Below are 12,485 nucleotides of genomic sequence, written 5' to 3'. Positions count from 1 at the left end.
AAGAGTGAATGGTACATGGTCCAGTCTACAACACATTCCATGACATTATTTGCAGAAACTTCAGACCCAGGCACACAAGAAATGACCATAGGTGCCATTGGCCAACCTCCACCCCCCTAGGATAATGCGGCACAGATTAGTAAATGCACTGACACAAAAACAATAATTTAGCAGCATAAAAATCGAAATTTAGCAGCTTTTTAATGGCAGTTTATTTTGCTATGTTTACACACTGCCTCTAAGTTAGACCTGTCTGCTCTGTTAAATATCTACCATGGGGTTGAACTCAGGTTTAATTAGTTGCTTTAGTGGTTCACCTTGACATGAATTGTGATTATTACTTGAGATGGGTTTTTAGCCCCCTGAACTGAATATTCTGTTAAGGAGAGAATCCAAGCATGAGATGAGAATGTGACATAACAGCCAGAGCTGCAGACTTTGGAACTGGGGAACAGGTTTGAGTCTTGAGTTTGGCTCAACAAACAGCTTGTGATTCGGGGCAAATTAATTACTCTCTCCCTGCCTAAAAACAAAAAGATGTGTCCTTTTGTAATGTAGCTGGTGCTGATATAAAGCACTCTAATACCTTTGAGACAAATCTGTGCTGTATAAAAAAAAAGTCTGAGGATCAAGGCCAGACTGGCCCTGCCGGTATTCGGGCATTTTCTTGGAAGGGTGGGAGGCCACTTTTGCTATAGAGGGGGCTGATTTGTAGCAATGCAGCAGTTTTAAAAGCACTGCAGAGTTTCCTGTATATTTAACAGTTTTCTGGCAACAATAAAAGTGCCAAAATAACTCTGATAATTAATGTACCTGCTGGGGAGAAATCAGAGTTTTCGTCTAGTGGCAGTTTTGACTCATCTAGAGTAGCGCAACTACTTCAAATAACATGTACTATGCAGATCACAGAATAGTATTTTATGTGTCATGTTCAGTGGGATATTGCTTTTGTTACTGGCATTTCATAAGTTACAATCATAATTGTCTCTATATGTGTGAGAGATGTAAAGTGTGGCAACACCCTATGCTGGTAAGAGAGGTGCTATAAAACAAATGAAATATATGTGAGAAAGGGGCTATGGAGAGATGAGAGGCACTGTTAGAGGGTGATGGTGAGGGAATCATTGAGCAGCCCCAATAAAGATTGACGTACACTGGTGCACTGTAAGGTCATCATTCACTATGCTTTAAAAATGAATGTAATTGCATATGTAATGAAACATTGCTGTAGAATTCACTGTTTCTGCAATCTTATCCCAAATTTACTTGGGGTGGGGGGCAAGCTCCATTGTAGTGGTCAGGCTCACTCGCTATGGACCCCATGAGGGCTTGTCTGGCAAAATTTGCCAGGGCTGCTTTGAGTTCCCAGTCAGGCCCTGCTGGGGATAATTAATTGCTTCCCCTCCTTTTGTGCTGCTAGGCATGGTATCATTTAAAAACACAGTGACCAAACCATGCAGTTTTTCTGTTCCATTGACCATCCCCATGTGAATTCCCAAAACGTATTTCTAGCAGTCATGTCTTCAGGAATATGAGCCTCAGTAGATCAGGTATTTTGGGCACAAACCTGAATTTATTTTACTGCTCAACCTGATATAGACTGTTTCATTGTGTTTATTTGTTTCTTGTCTTGGTAGAAAGTTGCCTGTAATTGGACTATACACTACCTTGTCATGCTACTCTGAAAGGGAATTCTGTGAATTAAGACGCAATCAGGCAGCAGAAATGCCTACAAGACACCATGGAATTTTTTCCTGGGGGCAGATCGGCCTGATATAATTAGGCTGATCTGCCCTGTGGGGTGGGGGGCAGAAACCCCTAAACATCACGGATATTTATATATTTGTATTTACTTTATGTTTTTATGTATGGGGAGTGACCCCTTAGGCAAGGGTCACTGCCCTGGGGGACAAATTGTATTTAAGCCATTTCTGCCTCCCTTGGGGGAAGATCAGCCTATTTCTATTAGGCCGATCTGCCCCCGGGAGAGGGGGCAGAATCCACTTAGGCACCAGGGATTGGTGTGTGTGTGTATGTGTGTGTTTTGTTTGGGGGGCAGCCCCTTGGGTAAGGGTCGCTCCCCATGGGGGCACATTACTGTTGACCATATCTGCCCCCCTTGGGGGCAGATCGGCCTATTTTTGGAAGGTCCATCTGCCCCCCAGAAAGCCCACCAGAGACCTGGGCAGATTTTTTTTGGGCAAAATAAGAGGGTGGGGGTATGCCCATACCCTCACCCCAAATAAATGGGGCAAAGTTCTTCTGCCCACCAGTGGGCAGATGGGGTAATTACCCCCAATCCACACCCCGGGGGCAGAAAGTCTACTAGATGCCAGGGAATTAAAAAAGAAAATAGTGTGGTGGTGGCTACTAACCAGTATGGGCATGGTTATGCTCCCAACCCAACTGAAGGGGATAACAGTCTTTCATCTCCTCCCCCACACACTAAAATATCTTATCCCATGGCAAGCAAGAGGACATTTGATTATTTTGGGTTTTGGTTTTACATTTGGGCCATGAGAGCTTGGCTACCTCTCAAAATCGTCCCATTTGAAATGGTGAGGGTTGCACTTTTTGGACTTTCGTACGCTGCCAGGTAGAAAAATCCACAACACCTAGACACATCTGAAAACTAAACATCTGGGTGAGTCCAGGGTGGTGTGCTTCATATGTGTCCCGCACCATTATCTTACCCACAGTGCCCTGCAAACCTCCAACTTTGCAGGAAATCACACATTTTTCCCACATTTTTGTGATGGAACCTTCCGGAATCTGCAGGAATCCACAAAATTCCTTCCACCCAGCATTGTCTCATCCATACCGATATAAATTTTGCTGCACTTATCAACCTAAAAATGTTTTTTTTTCAAACTGCCCTTTGTGACCCGCTTTGGTTTCCCCTCAATGTCAACATGTTTTTGGCTCTTCCCTGTCACAGGCACTTGACAGGGAAGCCCCGCCGATAAAAACACGGCGGAAACAGACTACGAACGGGAAAACGCTCACCTCTATACACTCCACGAGGACGGAGGACAGCATGGAACCCGAATTAAACATCCTACCAGCTCTTGTCTACCTGCTCATCTACCACGAGTACGAACTCCGGCGCAGAAGACAACGGTGAGTACTGCACCTACGACACAGGGGAGGGGGGAGGACGAAAGGTTACGGGCACACACATACGCCCCCCCCCAACTATCAACATACCAATGCAGAGCAACAACTGAGTGACACCCCCCGAAACCCCCTGAAAAATGCAAAGACAGAATAAAAATGTCAAATAAAATTTATGTATAAATTAGGTTCATTGAAGTCATGGAAAATTACCGTTATGAAATATTAAAGCAAAAATCATGAACAGTGCGAAAGCTATGTACATAGTCAATAAGTCCTGCTCAGTGTGTCAAATATCCACAGTCCGTGGGCCAATGTCTACCAAACACATGGGCAAAGCCCACACAGGAGACCTGAGTCCGCTGGAGAGAACACTGCTGGGGCATCAGGTGACAAAACTACAGGCACCTCAGGGGGAAGGGAAGGGGGGGCACCTCAGCCACAGGAGTCCACGATGCCAGAACCACGAAGGGGCCACCATGCTCACTGTGCCATCCTGGGGAGTACAAAGCCACAGTCCATCAGGTGGATTACAGATTCCACTGGTCATGGAGGAGGCAGGGTGCCCAGAGTGCAGCGTGAACACTAGCTCGACACAGAACCGGCACTGTCAATGGGCCAGCGGAGCTTGACAGGAAGGGCCCAGCGGAGCGGTGCTTGAGACGGCGGGGCCCAGCGGAGCGGTGCTTGACAGGAAGGGCCCAGTGGAGCGGTGCTTGAGACGGCGGGGCCCAGCGGAGCGGTGCTTGACAGGAAGGGCCCAGCGGAACGGTGCTTGACAGGAAGGGCCCAGCGGAGCGGTGCTTGAGACGGCGGGGCCCAGCGGAGCTGTGCTTGACAGGAAGGGCCCAGCGGAGTGGTGCTTGACAGGAAGGGCCCAGCGGAGCGGTGCTTGACAGGAAGGGCCCAGCAGAGCGGTGCTTGACAGGAGGGGCCCTGTTCAGCGGTGCCTGTCTTCACGGCGGGGCCCTGTTCAGCGGTGCCGTTCTTCTCGGCGGGGCCCTGTTCAGCGGTGCCTGTCTTCACGGCGGGGCCCTGTTCAGCGGTGCCGTTCTTCTCGGCGGGGCCCTGTTCAGCGGTGCCGTTCTTCTCGGCGGGGCCCTGTTCAGCGGTGCCTGTCTTCACGGCGGGGCCCTGTTCAGCGGTGCCTGTCTTCACGGCGGGGCCCTGTTCAGCGGTGCCTGTCTTCACGGCGGGGCCCTGTTCAGCGGTGCCGTTCTTCTCGGCGGGGCCCTGTTCAGCGGTGCCATTCTTCTCGGCAGGGCCCTGTTCAGCGGTGCCTGTCTTCACGGCGGGGCCCTGTTCAGCGGTGCCTGTCTTCATGGCGGGGCCCTGTTCAGTGGTGCCTGTCTTCACGGCGGGGCCCTGTTCAGCTGTGCCTGTCTTCACAGCGGGGCCCTGTTCAGCGGTGCCTGTCTTCACGACGGGGCCCTGTTCAGCGGTGCCGTTCTTCTCGGCGGGGCCCTGTTCAGCGGTGCCGTTCTTCTCGGCGGGCCCTGTTCAGCGGTGCAGTTCTTCTCGGCGGGGCCCTGTTCAGCGGTGCCTGTCTTCACGGCGGGGCCCTGTTCAGCGGTGCGGTTCTTCTCGGCGGGGCCCTGTTCAGCGGTGCCTGTCTTCACGGCGGGGCCCTGTTCAGCGGTGCCTGTCTTCACGGCGGGGCCCTGTTCAGCGGTGCCTGTCTTCACAGCGGGGCCCTGTTCAGCGGTGCCTGTCCTCACGGCGGGGCCCTGTTCAGCGGTGCCTTTCTTGTCTATCAAGGGAGCCAGACCTGTCCAGGACTCCCTGCTTAGTCGCCCTCCGACCGTGCAGTTGCTGGACCCTCCTGTGACGGAGTCCTGGGCCCGTGGGTGTCCTCCGTCACACCCGGGATGGGGCTTGTGGGGCCCTCCTGGTCCGCGCCCCTGCTGGCTGACTTCTCCACCCTGCTGCCCTTGCCCTCCTTCGATGAGGGTCCCTGGCCCTTGCCTGCCCTTGATGTTGTGGCAGGTGACGGGCCACGACTTTGCTCCTTGGGGGCAGCCGTGTCAGCCTTCTCACAGCGGGCCTTGGTTATACGGGTTCTCTTTCCAGGGGGGGGCTGGCTGTCCCCTTGCTGCTGGCCGATGTATCTGTGCTGGGAAAGGGTGGACTCCAAAACCCGCGCACAATGGTCAGACTTGATGCAGGGCTGGTGGTGGCTGAGGTGCTCTTCGGACTCTTACCAGATGGAGGGGGTGGGTCAGGTGGTGCAAAGAGGTCAAGTTTGGAGAGGAAAAGTTTTTTAGGAGCAATGGGAAGGGTAGGTGCAGTGGGTATGGGAGTGGAGGGAGAGGATGTGGTTGTAGGAGAGTCAGGTGTGCTGTCTATGGGTGCAGGTGCTTGTGACGTAGGCTGTCGTGTGGTGTTTGGCTGTTGTGTGGGTGGCTGCCTGCGTTTGTGTGTTTTGGAAGAGGGGGTGACAGACATGGTGGGAGAGGACACAGGGGACGTGTAAATGGCAGTGGGGGTGGTGACTGCACGTGTGCGGACTGTACTGGAGGGTGTGGTGGTGATGGAAGTACTGGCTGATGGTGGTGTGCATGCAGGTGTGAGTGGAGACGTCACAGGGAGGGAGGAGGGAGACGAGGAGGAGGGGGACACAGAGGTGGCAGTGACTGTTGCCATGGCTGCATCTGGATGTTGCTTGGGTGAATGCTTGTTGGATCTGTGGTGCTTATGTCTGGATGAGCTGCCCTTGGGTGTTGAGGTGTGTGCAGGCTGGTCTGATGGTGTGGATGGGATAGGCTGAGGAACAGGAGACTGGGAGACGGTGGAGGCAGTTAGAAGAGGGAGGCTGGAAACAGGGACAATGGCTGCCGTCAGTGCTGAGGCCAGAGCATTGAACGATCGTTGATGGGCAGCCTGACCCGAATGAATGCCCTCCAGGTATGCATTGCTCCGATGCACCTCCCTCTCTACCCCCTGGATGGCATTCAAAAGAGTAGACTGCCCAACAATGACGGTCCTCAGGAGGTCAATGACCTCCTCACTGAGGGCAGCAGGGGTAACTGGGGCAGGGCCTGAGGTGCCTGGGGCGAAGGAGATGCCCGCCTTCTTGGGCGAGCGGGCACGGAGCGAAGGCTGAGGGGCTGCTGGGAGGGCGGAGCTGGTGCGCTGGGTAGCGGCTGTACCTGTTGAGGCGGGGGGCACGGATGTTGCCGCCACCGCTAGGGAGCTCCCTTCCGAGGACGTGTCAGTGTCGCTGGTGTCACCACGGGTCCCCGTTGTGGAGCTCCCCTCGCCCTCCGTATCACTGGTGACCTCGGTGTCTGTAGCATGGCCCACCGGGGCCTTGTGAGTTGCAGCTCCCTCGTGCTCCGATGCCAATTCTCCTCCGCCTGATGATGCTAATGCACACATGCACAAGAAGATAAAGAAAAAGGGTGGGGGGAGAAATAAAGACAGGTTGAGTGCATGCATTGTCAACACCGTTGTCGGAGAGGACAGACACAGGAGCCTCCAGCACTACGCCGCGCAATCGGGGTACACTACTCAGTACTTGTGACTAGGCCTACAGGTCTATGGACAACAAATGCACACATGGGTGATGCTGGACCATGGATTGCTGTACTTGGCACCCTACAGAGGTGGGGGGCGGGGGCACAGGGCCATGGCTAAAGGAGGGGACTACACTACAGAAAGCGCCCTGGCCTAATGTCACCCACAGCCCTCCTCCCCCACCCAGACACCTCCACTGCGCGTAAAGATAGCAGAATGTGCTGGTACTCACCCCCTTGTGTCTGCTGTGATGTCCTCACGTGCCCATCCAAATCGGGGTAGGCCACCGCCAGGATCCGGGACATCAGGGGGGCCAAGGTACGACTGGCACCCCTCCTACATTGGGAGGCCATCCCCAGCAGTGACTCAGCGGTCTTCCTGGTCCCGCGGCGGATGTCCTCCCACCTCTTTCGGCAGTGGGTGCCCCGTCTGTTGTGGACCCCCAGGGCCCGGACTTCCTTGGGGATGGCACGCCAAATGTCGACTTTCTGATGGGCGCTGACCTATTTGACATGTACAGGGTGGGAAAGGAACTTTCAAAAATTTTCTGCATGTCAGATGTGATTGCCCCCCCCAACCCTGCCATGTGGCACATGCTCTCATCTGTCGTGCCTTGCACTCCTCATTCACTCCCCACCCCACCATCTTACATCCACCATACACAACCCAGGCATAGCCCATTCAACATACCTGTTGGTCTGGAGGACCGTAGAGTAGTGCATACTGGGGCAGGACCCCATCCACAAGTTTCTCCAACTCTTCTGAAGTGAAGGCAGGGGCCCTTTCCCCAGTCGCAGCAGCCATTGTCTCTTCCAGACCGAGGTCACAGCAGCACTTGCAGTATAGGTCCCCTCCTGTGGATGATCAGGTCTCGAGTGATTAAGCAGATAGAAAATGGCGGTCACGCCCGCGGCGGTGCGTACCGCGACCGCCGGCGCACATCGTCATTGGCTCCTGAGACCCATAGGGTGCAATGTTAACCACTGCGCCTTCGCACTGCGGTCTTCGACCGCCTACCGCCACGGTGTGCCACGCCAGCGCGTTGACCTCACATCCCACTGTCACACTTCTCAGGTCAGGCAGCCGCCATTACAAGGGCCCACATGGCTTAATTAGTACTGCGTCACACAGGCCTAGGCCTTGCATTGCCACTCATACAAGCCTTTCAATGCATAGCGATTCGTGTACTGTGCAAGCTGGGTGAACGTACCTGTGGGTTGCTTAACTCTGTACTCCATGTTGTCCTTCCTAGGCACCGTCCGCTGGGACTTGCGAGGAGAAGGATGAATCCTCCTGTGTACTGACCGCTGGTGGACCTGTGGACAATGGAAGAATGACATATTATACTTCGATACCGACTTGACCGAGCCACTATACATGAACTGTGTGCCCAGCTGGAGCCAGACCTGATGTCCCCCATCCGCCAACCCACAGGAATTCCCCCTCTGGTGCAGCTTCTGTCAGTACTCCATTTTTTGGCAAGTGGGTCTTTTCAGACAACAGTGGCCATGTCATCAGGGATGTCTCAGCCTATGTTTTCTAAGGTTTTGTCCAGAGTGTTGTCTGCCCTGATGAAATACATGCGGAGGTACATTGTTTTCCCTGAGGAGGGTGATTTGGCCACTGTGAAGGGTGATTTCTATGCCCTTGGACATATCCCCAACATCATAGGTGCCATTGATGGGACCGATGTGGCTTTGGTACCCCCAAAAGACAATGAGCAGGTGTACAGAAATAGAAAAAATTACCATTCGATGAATGTCCAGGTGGTCTGTTTGGCTGACCAGTACATCTCCCATCAATGCCAAGTTCCCTGGGTCAGTGCATGACGCGTATGTCATGCGAAATAGCAGCATCCCTTATGTGATGGAACAGCTACAGAGACACCGTGTGTGGCTAATAGGTGACTCTGGTTACCCCAACCTGCCTTGGCTATTGACCCCAGTGAGGAATCCCCGGACCAGGGCAGAGGAACGGTACAATGAGGCCCATGGGCGAACTAGGAGGATTATAGAACGGACCTTCGGGGTCCTGAAGGCCAGGTTCAGGTGCCTGCATATGACAGGTGGATCCCTAATGTACTCACCAAAGAAGGTGTGTCATATCATCGTGGCCTGCTGTATGCTTCACAATCTTGCATTGCGACGCCAGGTGCCTTTCCTGCAGGAGGATGGTCCAGATGGTGGTGTTGTAGCAGCTGTGGAGCCTGTGGAGAGTGAAGAGGAGGAAGACGACGGGGACGACACGGACACAGTTATACAACAGTATTTTCAGTAGCACACAGGTAAGAATCACCCACGCCATTTTACATTTACTTCTGGCCTCCTGCATCTCTACTTTCTGTGTTTCCCCCCAGTTCCTTTTAACTGATATTTGACTTTCCCTTCCCTTTTCAGAGCTGTATGACCCACAGCGTGACTTCTGCTTTGTTTGCCCATGGACTAATGCTTATTGACATTGGTATGTTGTCATCACAATGTAACTGAACATTATTGCACCGTTATGAATAATACATTTGTTAAGAATACAAGCAGACTCCTGATTTTTGAAGTGCAATTGGTGATTTATTTTAAGTGCTACATATAGGTCCATGATAGTAAAACGGTGATGGGTGGGGGTGGAGTAATGTCCATGGCAGAGTCCAGTTCTCAGTCTCACAGGTGCATTGTCCATATGCCTGTGGAAGGATGGAGCAGGGGCTGTTTCAGGTTTGACAGGGTGACAAGGTGGGACAGTGGGATGACATCAGGGGGTATCTTATGCTGGCGGGGGTCTTGGCATCCTACTCTGTCTTCTTGTGTGATCTCAGGTTCCGCTTGCGGGGTGGTTGATCTTCAGCAGGAGGTGGGGTTCTGGTGGCCTGTCGTTGTGTGGGGGCCTCCTGTCCACTAGCGCCGGCAGAGGTGGTAGGCTGTTCGTGGTCCGGGCTAGTGACAGGGGCCCTTTGGGGTGCCACATGGTCCCGCAATGTGGTGACTATCTGGTTGAGGGCCAGGACGATGGTCCCCATTGCGGAACCGATGTTCCTGAGTTCGTCTCTGAACCCCATGTACCGTTACTCCTGCTGTGCCTGGATCTCCTGGAACCTGGCCAGTACCGTCGCCATCGTCTCCTGGGAGTGGTGGTATGCTCCCATTATGGTGGTGAGGGCCTCTTGGAGAGTGGGTTCCCTGGGCCGGTCCACCCCCTCTCGCACAGCAGCCCTCCCAGTTCCCCTGTTTCCCTGGGCCTCTGTCCCCTGGACGGTGTGCCCACTACCACTGCCCCCAGGTCCCTGTTGTTGTTGGGGTGGTGGGTCAGCCTGGGTGCCCTGTAGTGGCGGACACACCGCTGATTGACGCGTCCTGGAGACAGAGGCATGGGCCTGCTGGGTGGGAGCTGTGCTGGTATTCCCAGAGGGGGTTGGGTCTGCTGTGGCCTGTGTCTGTATGTGGGGAACCGACTGTCCAGAGGTCCCCGATGGTCCGGGCTGGTCATCAGGTTCTAGGTCGACAGAACTGCTGTCATCACTGGGGGCCTGTTCTGGGGGCGGGATGGACAAATCTGGACCCTCCTGGCCGGTGTGTTGGCGTTCGGGCCCTGCAGGGGTAAAAGAGTATGGTTATTGCTTCTGTGTGTGCCATGGCGTGCGATTTGTGGGTGCCCTCGTCCCCCAGTGCTGGCATTCCCTTGTGGGAGGAGTTGGGAGGGTGGTTTGTGGGGGGGGATGGGTATGTGCAGTGGTCATGCTTAGGTGATGGGTGTCCATGGTTTGTGTTGGCATTCAGGGATTGGTGTTGTGTTGGGTGGGTTGTGCTGGTGAGACATTGGCAGGGAGGATGTGTGCTGGGGGGTTGGGGGTGAGGGTGTGGGTGTGGGTTGGCAAGCTGGTGGTTGGGGGGGTGAAGTAGTTGAGATTAGACTTACCAGAGTCCATTCCTCCACCTACTCCAGCGAGGCCCTCAGGATGCAGGATGTTCAAGACCTCTTGCTCCCATGCTGTGAATTCGGGTGGAGTGGGTGGGGGTCCGCCGCCAGTCTTCTGCACAGCGATGTTGTGTCTTGACACCATCGACCGCACCTTCCCCCGTAGGTCGTTCCAGCGCTTTCGGATGTCTTCCCGGTTTCTGGGATGCTGTCCCACAGCGTTGACCCTGTCGACGATCCTTTGCCATAGCTCCGCCTTCCTGGCTATTGTGGTGTGCTGCACCTGTGTGCCGAAGAGCTGGGGCTCTACCCTGATTATTTCCTCCACCATGACCCTGAGTTCTTGGTCCGAGAACCTAGGGTGTCTTTGGGGTGCCATGGGGTGGTGTGGATGAGGTGTGGGGTGGTGTTTGTGGTGATGTGACTGGTGGTGTGTGGTGATGTGTGCGTGGATGTGGTGTGGGTGATGATGTTGGGTTCCTGTGTGTGTTGTGGTTTGCATTCCCTGTGCTCTCTCTCTGTGTATTGTGCCTTGTCTCTGAATTTAGATTTGGGGGGGTTTGTGGGTGATGTGGGTGTGTGTTTTATATGGTGATGGGTGTGTGGGAGTGGTGTGTGTATGTGTCTCAGGTGTGTGTATTTTGAATTGTCCAATGTGGCTGTGTTTTGTATGGGTGTGTGTATTTTGAGCGCGGCGGTGTGCACGGCCAATGGAATACCGCGGTTGAAAGACCGCCGTGTGGATTCGTGGGTCGTAATGGCATGGGCGTGTTTGTGTTGGCGTGACGGTGGAGGTTTGGTCATCTCCAGTTTATCGCTGACCGCTGATGAGGCGGCCTTCCGTGGATGTCGGGTTTTTGGCGGTTTGGCAGTTGTGGGTCAGAATGACCGTGGCGGCTTACCGCGGCCGCGGCGGTGGAATGGCGGTCTTCTGACCGGCGGTAAGAGCCTTTTACCGCCGAGGTCAGAATGACCCCCATAGTGTTTTGGGGCATTTCCTGTTGCGGGCACCAGGCCTATCCACACAAGGTGTGCAAAGAATTCTGGGTAACAGAACCTGGTGAGAGCCTCACAAGTCACCCCATCTTGGATTCCCCTAGGTGTCTAGTTTTCAAAAATGCACATGTTTTTCACCTAGGTTTCCCTAAGTGCCGGCTGAGCTAGAGGCCAAAATCTACAGCAAGGCACTTTGCAAAAAACACGTCAGATTTCAATGAAAAAATGTGATGTGTCCATGTTGCGTTTCCTGTCGAGAGCATTAGGCCTGCCCACGCAAGTGAGGTACCATTTTTATCGGGAGACTTGGGGGAACACAGAATAGCAAACCAGTGTTATTGCTCCTTGTCTTTCTCTACATTTTTTCCTTCCAAATGTAAGACATTGTGTAAAAAAGACGTTTATTTAAGGAATGCCCTGTAATTTACATGCTAGTATGGGCACCCCGGAATTCAGAGATGTGCAAATAACTTCTCAAAACCTTATCTTGTGCCCATTTTGGAAATTCAAAGGCTTTCTTGATACCTATTTTTCACTCTTTATATTTTACCAAATGAATTGCTGTATACCCGGTACAGAATGAAAACCCATTGCAAGGTGCAGCTTATTTATTGGCTCTGGGTACCTAGGGTTCTTGATGAACCTACAAACCCTATATATCCCCGCAACCAGAAGAGTCCAGCAGATGTTACGGTACATTTCTTTAAAAAATCTGGCATCGCAGGAAAACGTTACAGAGTAAAATGTGTAGAAAAATGGCTGTTTCTTTCACCTGAATTTCAATATTTTTTCATTTCAGCTGTTATTTTCTGTAGGAAACTCTTGTAGGATCTACCCAAATTACCCCTTGATGAATTCAGAATTTTATCTACTTTTCAGAAATGCCGGGATCCAGCATTGGTTTCTGTCACTAACTGGAAGGAGGCTAAAAGCACAAAAAATAGTAAAAATGG

Source organism: Pleurodeles waltl, chromosome 2_2, assembly GCF_031143425.1.
Source record: "Pleurodeles waltl isolate 20211129_DDA chromosome 2_2, aPleWal1.hap1.20221129, whole genome shotgun sequence".
Classification (NCBI taxonomy): Eukaryota; Metazoa; Chordata; class Amphibia; order Caudata; family Salamandridae; genus Pleurodeles; species Pleurodeles waltl.
This window is presented reverse-complemented; position numbering follows the sequence as displayed.